We start from the raw sequence: 10,403 nt of genomic DNA, 5'->3' as shown, positions 1-10,403 counted from the left end.
TAAATAACGGTCACAGGTTAAGTCATCCAGGTATTGTGTGTGCTCTTAATGGATATCAGAGAAAAAATATGCCATAATGCTTGCAAATAACTTCATTTTTTTCCCAACAACGTCCATTTTAAATTACATCTCATGAGAGACTTCAGCTATTTTCTTCACTTTCAAAGGCAGCTTCCCTCTCTTTCTCTGACTCTGAAGTAGAGAGCTGAATTTAAACTGCAGAGAAATTTGTTAGAAGATGCCTGGAGGTATATGTGGCACAAAGACAGAAATTTCATCTTATTTTCTGGCTGTTCTGAACTGATTGTGGGGATTAATGATTTATCACTTTTTAAAGAACTCCTTGGAGCTACATGGTCTCAAATCAGATAAAGTATATACCATTCCCTGACCAGGCACCTGTCAATTTAGGTTTAGCCTTTAATGAGGGCACTTCTAGTTTTACAAAGATTTGACTTAAAGGAAAGTTTCTTGAGAGTTATCAGTGTTCATCAGTTTTCCAAAACCTGTCTGATATTTCTTCTGAGAGGCCCGATAGCCTGGAGTTTTATTCAAGAAGAAAGGAGAAATAGCAGAAATTTACCTTTCTGCTGAGAACAATCCGATACCACCCTCTGTCCCGGGTGAATCCCTTGAACAGCATGTAGGGCTCGAGGTGGCTTCTGGCACAAGGGCAAAGTTTGCCTTGGGGAGTGTCACAGTCATATTTCATCCTGCCCTCAGGGTCCGTGTAGGTCGCCAGCAGGCACAGAGAAAGCAGCAGCCCCCTCATCGAACTAACATCTGTTCAAGTTCACTGCAAGCTTACTTATCTCTGCAAAAAGGGAGTGAAGGATTGCTCAGAAGCAGAAATACACACCACTGGTCCATAGACAAGTCTTTAAGAGGTCAATACGGATGTTTCTGAAAACGCACCAGACACGATGTGGCTCAGTGACATGAAATCTGATTATTGACCCACTTGTAACAAAGTCAATGGGAGTCATCTTGTTGAAAGCATGTTTGGACTAGATACTTGTCTGATTCATGTCCTTATTTATCTGAATCCAAAGTGGGGTTTGTTGTTTGAGGTAAAAAAGAAACCAAGCAATTCATTCACATATACAATAAAAAGGAATCCACACGCGGTCAGAATTCTGCCAAATGCAAGGCAGGTCCAGAGAAAAATGACATTGTAAACCACTTTGTAGCTTAAAAGAAAATAAGCTGGGCGTACAACAAGGTAGGAACCATCTGCTTGGCTTCAGTGGGAATTTCCCCAGAGTAATCATTGCAGGGGTGGATAGATCATGAAACAGAGGAATTTTTTCTCCTCTCATAATTAAATTTACTGGGTTTCTGCAGAACATTTCCTGGCACGGAGTATGACATGTATATGTAATTCCTTATCATTGTGAGGCTACATAATTACAGTGATAAACAAGCCCATTTAGTTTAGCAGAGTCTGACATTTCGTCTGATTGACAGAACTTCATTTGCTACACATCGTCAATCCATTTTTTGTCGCCATGTCAGATTTCCCATTCAGCCACTGCCTTTCCCTACCCACAGCATCCAAAATAAATATCTGTTTGATGTAGTACCGGATTTCTCTGGAAGCTGAAATTTGAAGGGGAGACCATATTCGCTTCATTCTTCTTCATAACATTCAGACTAAGCTGTTGCCCTTTACATGGGTCTCCTGTAAAGCTGGGAGCAGAGAACATGAATCAAGGAGGCAGAGGTCTAAATGACCTTGTAATAAATTAATATTGTCCTCTGACTCCATGCTTTTGGACCTGCACCATAAATTCTTGATCAGGATGTAAATTCAGAGCTACTCTTAGTTTGCTTCTGCTGCGCTATCTGGAATTAATATTGCAGGTAGTGATTCACTTCTAATGGAATTGGAGTTAAATATTGCTGTCAATCTAAGTACATTTAATTAAGTAATATTTACAGAGCAATCGGATGTTCTGCGAATTACAATATAGTGACCTGGAATTCTTCAAGTCTTCTTTTTCTTCATTTCCTATGTCAATACTTTATTTTGTGTTTCAGCTTCTTTCACACCAGTAATTTAACGGTGTGTCACAACCTCACAGTTGACCTTTAGAGGACAAGAAAGTGGGACCACTGTGTTGGTTCTGTTATTTTTCCCTTGCAGTTTCAAACAACACATATTAGATTTACATTTTCTATGTGAAATGAAGCCAGTCTCAAGAGTTACATAATGTCAGAAGAAACAATTTGTTGAATCTTTTTGAATACGCTAAGCTTTATTTTTCCAGTTCCCATGCTAAGTGGAAAAGATGAAAAAATAATTGTCCAGCATCATCTGTACTATTAATTAAAACTTAATAAATTACATGTAAACCCAAAGATGAATAGTTTATCTCCAAGCAGTGTGCTAGACAAAGAAAAGCCATATTCTGGCCATATTTTCTCAAGATAGATCAAGTAAAGAAACTAACTCCCACAAAGAAGTTTGAAATTATGTTGATTCTATATCATAAATATAGGCGTGAGTATCCAGAGGGAGGCAGACAGAGAATAAAATATAAATAAGGAAAGATTGTTATAATAGGCTTTCATTGTATCTTTTGCAATGTTTGGCTGACTTTCTAATGTCCTGTTTAGCACTATCGTTCCTCATAATCAGAAACAGAAGGAAAAACCTATCAATGAGCAAAGCAATCGAATCAGCATTTTCTTTCATACAGGGGTGAGCAGTGTTCAATATCAGACCCAGATGGAGACACTGGTCAATCAATGAAACCAGGCTCTTCAAGGGAAGGGCAGGAGCTTGTTTCGTTGATTGTGTCTGGACTCAAATTTTGGTCATTCTGTCTGCTGAACAGCTGGATGTTTCCTGATCTCTAATGTCTTACACTAAATGTACTAGCGAGCTTTACTAAAATGTTCCACGCTCCAGCAGCGAAGTGTCTGATGTCCAGATTCTGACAGCGTTTTTCCTTCCAGGAACCCCACGAGGGATTTTGTCTCCTGGCTGCAGGGCTGAGCTGCATCAGGGCTGGCTGAGCTCTCAAGGGCACGAGAGGAACCCGGGAGCCCTCAGATGAACCCAGAACTTGAGATTTTACTCTATTTTCCTTTCTCCAGGAAACCTGCTTGTCACACATTTAGAAAACATAAATGTTAGATGAAGCTGTGCTGGACTGTGAATAACCTTCTTATTTACAGGGCAGTCCTACTGTTTGAATCCATCCACCCATGGAAAGAATTCCCAAGTTGGCAGGTACCATAACTCGCACAGCTTGAGTGGTTTAAAGGTGCTTTTGAGTCCATAATATTTGGGCCCAATGTGACTTTTAGGGAGTGCATGGCTGCATGGTTTAGCCCACAGTCTTCAGTAGTTTCACAAGTTCTTTATCAATCTTTATAAACATGATATTTAGCACTACAGGCTACTTCAGAGGACGGGCATTCCAGCTTCCATTAAAATTAAGCAGGACAAAGATGTTCTCATCTTCTCAGCACAGCTGAAAGCTCAGGCTGACCATCCTGTTGTGCTACAGTTCTGCAGGATGTGGCAGATGATGCCTGGGAACCAGGGCTGGTGAGGAGCAGATGCATCATCCCCTTCTGCTTCCTCTGCTCTGGGGACAGATAAGCTGGGGGGACATGGAGGGACAGCAGCCTCTTGAACCAGCACAGCAGAAATCCCCAGGGCACTCTGAATCTGTGTTTTGGATCATTAGGGTAGAGTGTTACAGTTTTTCTATAATGCGTATTTTGAGACAGATACCAGTTCCAGTGAAGCGTTGTCTATGAAATAGTCTGCTAGAAAAGGGTCAAACTACTGATGTGCCAATTACCATTATAAACCACTGCTGGCGAGTGTCCACGCAGCCAGGCGGAACGTGGCTCACACAAACCCGTGCAATTACCATAAAACAGTCACATATACATCGGGCTGGATTTAATGGCTGCAGAAGTGCCTGGCAATGCACAGGGTTTGCAGCCTTTGACTGATGATGAACTGGATGTGTAAGTTTTAATTAGCCGGCGACAAGACAGAATGATAAGAACTGTTTTACCGGTGCAAAGTAAATACTTGCTCTCCTGCTTCCTCTATCCCTGAAATTTATGGATGTGTCCACATTGGAGAGCCAAGGAGGCAGACACTGGGGGAGTGAGGAAGAGGCTTTTGCAACCTGACCCCTCAGGAGGAATAGCTGCAGCAAAGCCTTTTATGCCGGCACATTTTTCTGAAATATTTATGCCCCATCATCCGCTGTTGTTTACCTCATGGTCTCCTCTCCCTGCTCACCCCGAGATGCCTTAGCAGACAGCCTCCACTATTTAGAAAGCACATAGAAAACAACAACAACAACAAAATTAGGAGTCTGAAATCAGAGAAAAACATTTTTGGCACACATTGAAGCATCCACTAAGAGAGCTGTGGAGAATTAAGCGGGCAGGCAGACAGGGCTGGAGAGGAGACCCACGGGCGCCCCAGCAGCATCACGCAAGCCTGTGAAGGGCAGTTCCCCTCGCTCCGGTCAGCCTGACTGCTGTGGATTTTAGGTGAACTGCTTTTCAGAACCAGTCATTAACCAGCCAGAGGCTGGTTGGTTGTTTCACGCAGTCCGTGCTGGATGTTTTCCCCTTGCCTGCTTGCAGAACAGGCAACCGCAGCCTCGGCAGCAGCTACAGCAGCCGCCTGCAGCGCGGACAAAGGGAAAAGCCTCAGAGCAAGCGGCAGAAAGTGGGTTAGTGCTGAACGGTGCGAGGGGAAGCAGTGCTTTCATAGACAGCTTTCTTATAGATTCCTGTATATTTACTTTGTAACAGCTCAGAAGCAGATGACACCGCTTTGCATCATTTTCAGTGAAGAGGGAGATAAATTCCCTCTCTTCATGCTCGCTCCTCTGACCTCTGTAATCACTGTAGAAGGGGAGCCCAAAGAAAGTCAATATGGAGAAAAACCTCTTGGATGCTGATATCAGTCCAGCTGCCTTCCTGAGGTCATAGATTTAGCTGAGAACAGCAGATTTGCCCTTTTCAACAGTTTTGCAAGGTGAGGGGCTTTTGCTGTGGGATTTTTGCTTTCCTTTGGTCAGTTGTTTCTTTTTTACTGTGTCTAGATCCAGGCTACCTGAAGGTAACGATGGTTGTGCCAGTGATTTTAGTGTAATAGGAATTTGATCTTGAAATACACTGAGTTCACAGGCCAATAATATTTTGTACATCTGCTCTGAATCCAGACAGCCAGAGGACCGAAGGGACATTTCCCTGCTGCAAACACATCTGCTGAAAAGCAAGAAATAGATCTTGATTTAAAGAGATCCACCATTGCTGATTGTGTGACACAGATCGGGAATGGAAGGAGAATCATGATCAAACACACTTTATTGACTTTGTTCCTTCCTTAACTAACAGGTGAAGTTCTGAAAATGTGCACAGTAGACATTTTATGAAATATGAAAGCAAGCGCTGAATTGCAATCCTCAAACCACCAACTCAGAGCCCTCAGAATTTATTTTTTTATCCATTTCTTCCACTATAATTTCCAGGCTGGAGCTCTAGCCATTAATAGCAGCTACATCATTACACTGCAGTGACACTTCAGCAGCACCCTCATCCATTTCAGTCATTGATCCACTAATGTGCGCCGGATGAAAAAGGAAAAGGTCCAGCTCATCCATCCTCCCCCTCCTTTCTCCTCCTCTCACCAGGTGGCAACCACTCACCCTTTGCTTTCAATCCCTATCAGATTTCAGATGCTCAGTGTTAATTGTCTCAGTACAAGGACTGACCCCGGACAGTGAAACTAAAATGAAAGTAGCAGGGCCACAAAAGTGGGTGTAAGAGCTGCCGAAGTGAAGGGATCTGCAGCTGCTTCCCTTGGCCTCAGTGTGCTGACAGCGCTGGATGGGGTAAGTTAGAGCTGGAGCCATAAAGCACACTTGGCAGGGCTGGATTCTTTCTGCAATATGAAGCCAAACCAAGGAAAGAGTGGGAGAAAGGTTAAAGAAATTAGACAATAAGATCAAACATACAGCAACGTGCTGCTGCAGGAATGGTACCTAAAGTATTATAGCATGAGTATTATAGCATCAACTGCATGAGTCATTCTGTGATTCCAGTTGCATATGAAGCAAAAAAATATCCTTCCTATGGACATCTGTGGTTAATCCATATTGCAACTCTGTGTTTAGGTGGTTTTCTGAGTTGCAAAGATACTGAACTGAATGATACCTGGTAGCTTGTTGGGGTTTTCAAATCCAGCAACCTGCTTAGTTTTTCTTTCTATCTATCTATCTATCTATCTATCTATCTATCTATCTATCTATCATCTATCTATCTATCTATCTATCTATGTATAAATCTATCTATCTATCTATCTATCTATCTATCTATTTTAATCTATCCAACTAACATATAGGCACATTCTTGCTTTCCCTTTTCACTCTTCACTTGGTACATCTGTTCTTTTGTTCTGCTTTTCCTTATCTTTATATTGCTCATTTTGGGGATCAAAGGATAAAGGAAATAAAAATCCTCTCAGTTTTCAAAGGTCCACACAGCAGTAGATAATTGGTTTCAAATCAAGCCCAGACTGTCTTTGATCTCCAAAGCCCTTGCAAAGAACATTTTACTAAGACACAAGTATATGTGGTCGGTAGCTCTACCAGGAGATCTAATTTTGAAAGTCTGCAATTACCTGTGCAGTGGCACTTATAAAGATGAGAAGGACTGATAACAATGCTGGGGTTGTACACCATCTTCCATCAAACTTGCATTAATGAGATGTAACTACACCCTTCTGAAGAGACACGTTCAGTAATATTTCTCTAACGCTGCAGTACCAGAGATGATGGGTCAAGGGACAGAAAACAGCTTCTTCCAGCCCCCCAGCCCATGGCTCAGCCACGTCACCAGCCTCCCGTGCCGCCCCTTCCTGTTCTTCTTGGTGAAGCCAAATTTAGGTCGAGAGAGGTTCTCTTTCCCCTCTACTCTGCCCTGGTGAGACCACACCTGGAATATTGTGTGCAGTTCTGAGCCCCTCAGTTCCAGAAGGGCAGGGAACTGCTGCAGAGAGTCCAGTGCAGGGCAACAAAGATGATCAAGGGAGTGGAGCATCTCCCTTATGAGGAAAGGCTGAGGGAGCTGGGGCTCTTGAACTTGGAGGAGACTGAGGGGTGACCTCATTAATGTTTACAGATACATAAAGGGTGAGTGTCAGAAGGATGGAGCCAGGCTCTTCTCGGTGACAACCAATGACAGGACGAGGAGTAATGGGTTCAAACTGGAACACAAAAGGTTCCACTTAAATTTGAGAAGAAGCTTCTTCTCAGTGAGGGTGGCAGAGCCTGGCCCAGGCTGCCCAGGGGAGTTGTGGAGTCTCCTTCTGTGCAGACATTCCAACCCGCCTGGACACCTTCCTGTGTAACCTCATCTGGGTGTTCCTGCTCCGGCGGGGGGATTGCACTGGATGAGCTTTCGAGGTCCCTTCCAGCCCCTGACATTCTGTGATTCTGTGAAATTTGCTGCCTGGACCCACCCTCGTCCATGTTTCCATCTCCATGCAGCAGTTTATAACCTTTGGCTGTGCTAGTTGAACTCTTTGGGCTGTGTTGCCATGAAATGAAATGTTATTGTTTATATATAACTTTCAGCAAGAACAAAACATGATGCCCGGCAGCTAAGGATAGAAATTTTTTTAAACCAGCTTTACCACTAGAGGAACTGTAATGTGAAACTATACCCTTGTTCATCTTTGCAAGCAGTTAATCTTTTCTGTCACTTGGAACCTTAATGCCCTTCACTTTACCTTTCTTGTTCACTAAATGTTCTTCTTTTCTCTTTCTGCCCATGCTTAATCCCACCAAAACATATGAAAAATCAAAGTGTGGTTATGCTAGAAAAACATGATACACTCAGGGTGAAATGACTTATCTTGAGTTTATAGGAATCTCTTTCTCCTTCTCCTCCTTCTCCTCCTTCCCCATCTTTTTCCTCTTCTTCTTCTTCTTCTTCAGAATTGTTTTGTGCAATCTGGAGAGGCACAAGTGCACAAGACACACAGGTATATACTTATGTGTGCATACCAAAATCTTTAACTGATTCTGCTTCTTTAAATAAACAGTATACATTAATTTAGCTTAAAATAGGACTACTGTCAAGCTCCTACCCTAGAGCAACTACCAATTGCACTGTCAAAATCACTCTCTGTGGTTCTGAATAGGTTTCTTAATGAAAGAGCAACATTAGCTCTTTAGAACATTTTGTCCCTGAAGGATGCAGCAGCAGCCACTGAATGATTTCTGGCTCAGACGTGCTTATAAATGGTAGGAAACATAATGGTTTAAAACGTATCAGCTCCCTGGAAATGCTTCGTAACAGTGATTTGGGAAACCATGAGACAAATGGATACTGAGAATGGCACCCACTGATGAGCACTTTGCTTCCCACATGCACACTGACCCCCTTAAGAATAAATATGGTGTGGGTATGTTGTCACTGAAACAATGCAATAATAGAGGATGAAATTATTTGGGACCCAATCCAAAGGAAAATATGTTCTGGTAAAATTAAATTTTAATGTTCGCTGGTTGCTGTATTAAGTAATGATGAGCATCCGAATGAAGTTCTGTGCTTCTATTCTTGCAGTCTGGTCATACTGACTGTTACAGTGGTAATTTTTTATTCGGATTAAACCTGAAGGCAGTAGCAGAGTAGAATTTGACTTGAGTAGAGATGTCTACAATCAAACCAAAGGCAAAGAGCTCTTGTTATAAAATGTTTGGTTGGAGGCAGGGCTCAGGTGTTCTCTTGTGTCTTTAATACGGATGTTATGGTTGCACTCAGCTAAAAGCTCCAAACTGGGGCTGCAGCACCATTTAAATGTTGAAGAATGATATTAACCACCAGCCTTGTGCACATCCCCAGTCCTGGTTTCAGACAGATTTCAGGTCAAATGTCACTGTTCTCATGCAGGAAAAACCCACAAGCAGCTTTTCCACAGAATGGAGGGTTTCAGGATCAAGAACAACAGTAAAACAGATGTTATTTTTCATCAGAAGACAAAAGTATCTGTCCCTGCTTTGTCAGAATCTTCTCCTTGGCAGCAAGAGAATGAATTTTTCCTGGTGTGATTGATCCTGTCATTTGCTCTCTTTCTTTTTATAGTTCTAAAATGTATTTGTCACTGTTTTGCCCCAAAATTTGTTAAAAGGCAGAGAGGAAACACACCTTATATATGAATCCAATAACTTATTACAAGTATAGTTGAAACCCTTGCAGTCTGTTCCAAGAGCCACTACCAGCCCAGATCTAATTATTACAGAAAGAAGCTGCTTTGATTGAGTATGAAAAATTTAAATGCCAATAGCAAACCAGTTAAAATTGCTTTTCCTATGTCCTGCCCCATTTCCTGACATCTCGGCCCCTTCCCCTGCTCCCTGGGGCTCTGTGGTTGGTGCTGGGGCTGCTGCAGGACTGTGATGGTCACACTGATGGTTTTGTCACCCTGACCCTAAGATCCACTTGGGTTTATTTTAATACGTTTCCTAACATGTTTTACACCTTTCCTCTTCACACATTGTTCTGCAGCTCTGTGTCACATCTGAATTTGCTATGTACAACCTCTTTTAAGTATGCTAGATGCTATTTCTTTGTTCTCCCTAGAAGTGGTTTTGTCCAAGACTGTGTGTTTTTAATGGGCTGTGTGTGAGTCCATCACCGTGGGGTGTCCAATGCCGAGCCCGTGCCCCACCACTCCTCACCCCATAGCAGTATTTCTCTGCTCTGATGCTCTCAAGGCCTCGGCCATCGTACCAGCCCCATTTTTATTTCTCTGTACTGTATCCATGACATTAGAGTGTAAAACCACAGCAGTACCATTGTGATGATAACCAAGGTAAAACAAATCAGGCACAGCCACCTGATCAGAGCAAAAATAGCTGATACAGCCAAATCAAATTAAAACAAGGCTGCAGGCAGGTCAATAAAAGTTCAGACAAAGGAAGCCTGGCGCCTCAGGCCTGAGGCCTTGCAAACTCAGCACAAAACCTGTGGCCTGTTACAAGCAATGGCAATATGATATAACAGGGCTACACGGCTGCATTATTATGCTATTCTTAATTTTATCATTTTGTTCCCATCCCACTCAGATACTGCTAATGCCCAGCTTCATCACCCAAAGTAGGGAGCTGCAGGTACAGGGATCAGCCCAACATCAAGAGTTTGCTGTTCACCTGCCTTAATGAAAAACAACTCATTAAATACTACATGCAGGATTGGTGCCTCCTTGGCTATGTTCATAAAATTTCAGGGAGCCACAGGATAAATGGTACTGAATGAATATAAACCTATAAATAGGTCAATGAGGTGGAATCTTCAGCTGCTGAAATAGTTGAGTTACACAATTATACTGACCTTGCTCATGACGATGC

The sequence above is a fragment of the Nesoenas mayeri genome (assembly GCF_963082525.1).
Source record: "Nesoenas mayeri genome assembly, chromosome: 7".
Lineage (NCBI taxonomy): Eukaryota > Metazoa > Chordata > Aves > Columbiformes > Columbidae > Nesoenas > Nesoenas mayeri.
The sequence above is the reverse complement of the archived record's forward strand: the minus strand, read 5'-3'. Positions refer to the sequence as shown.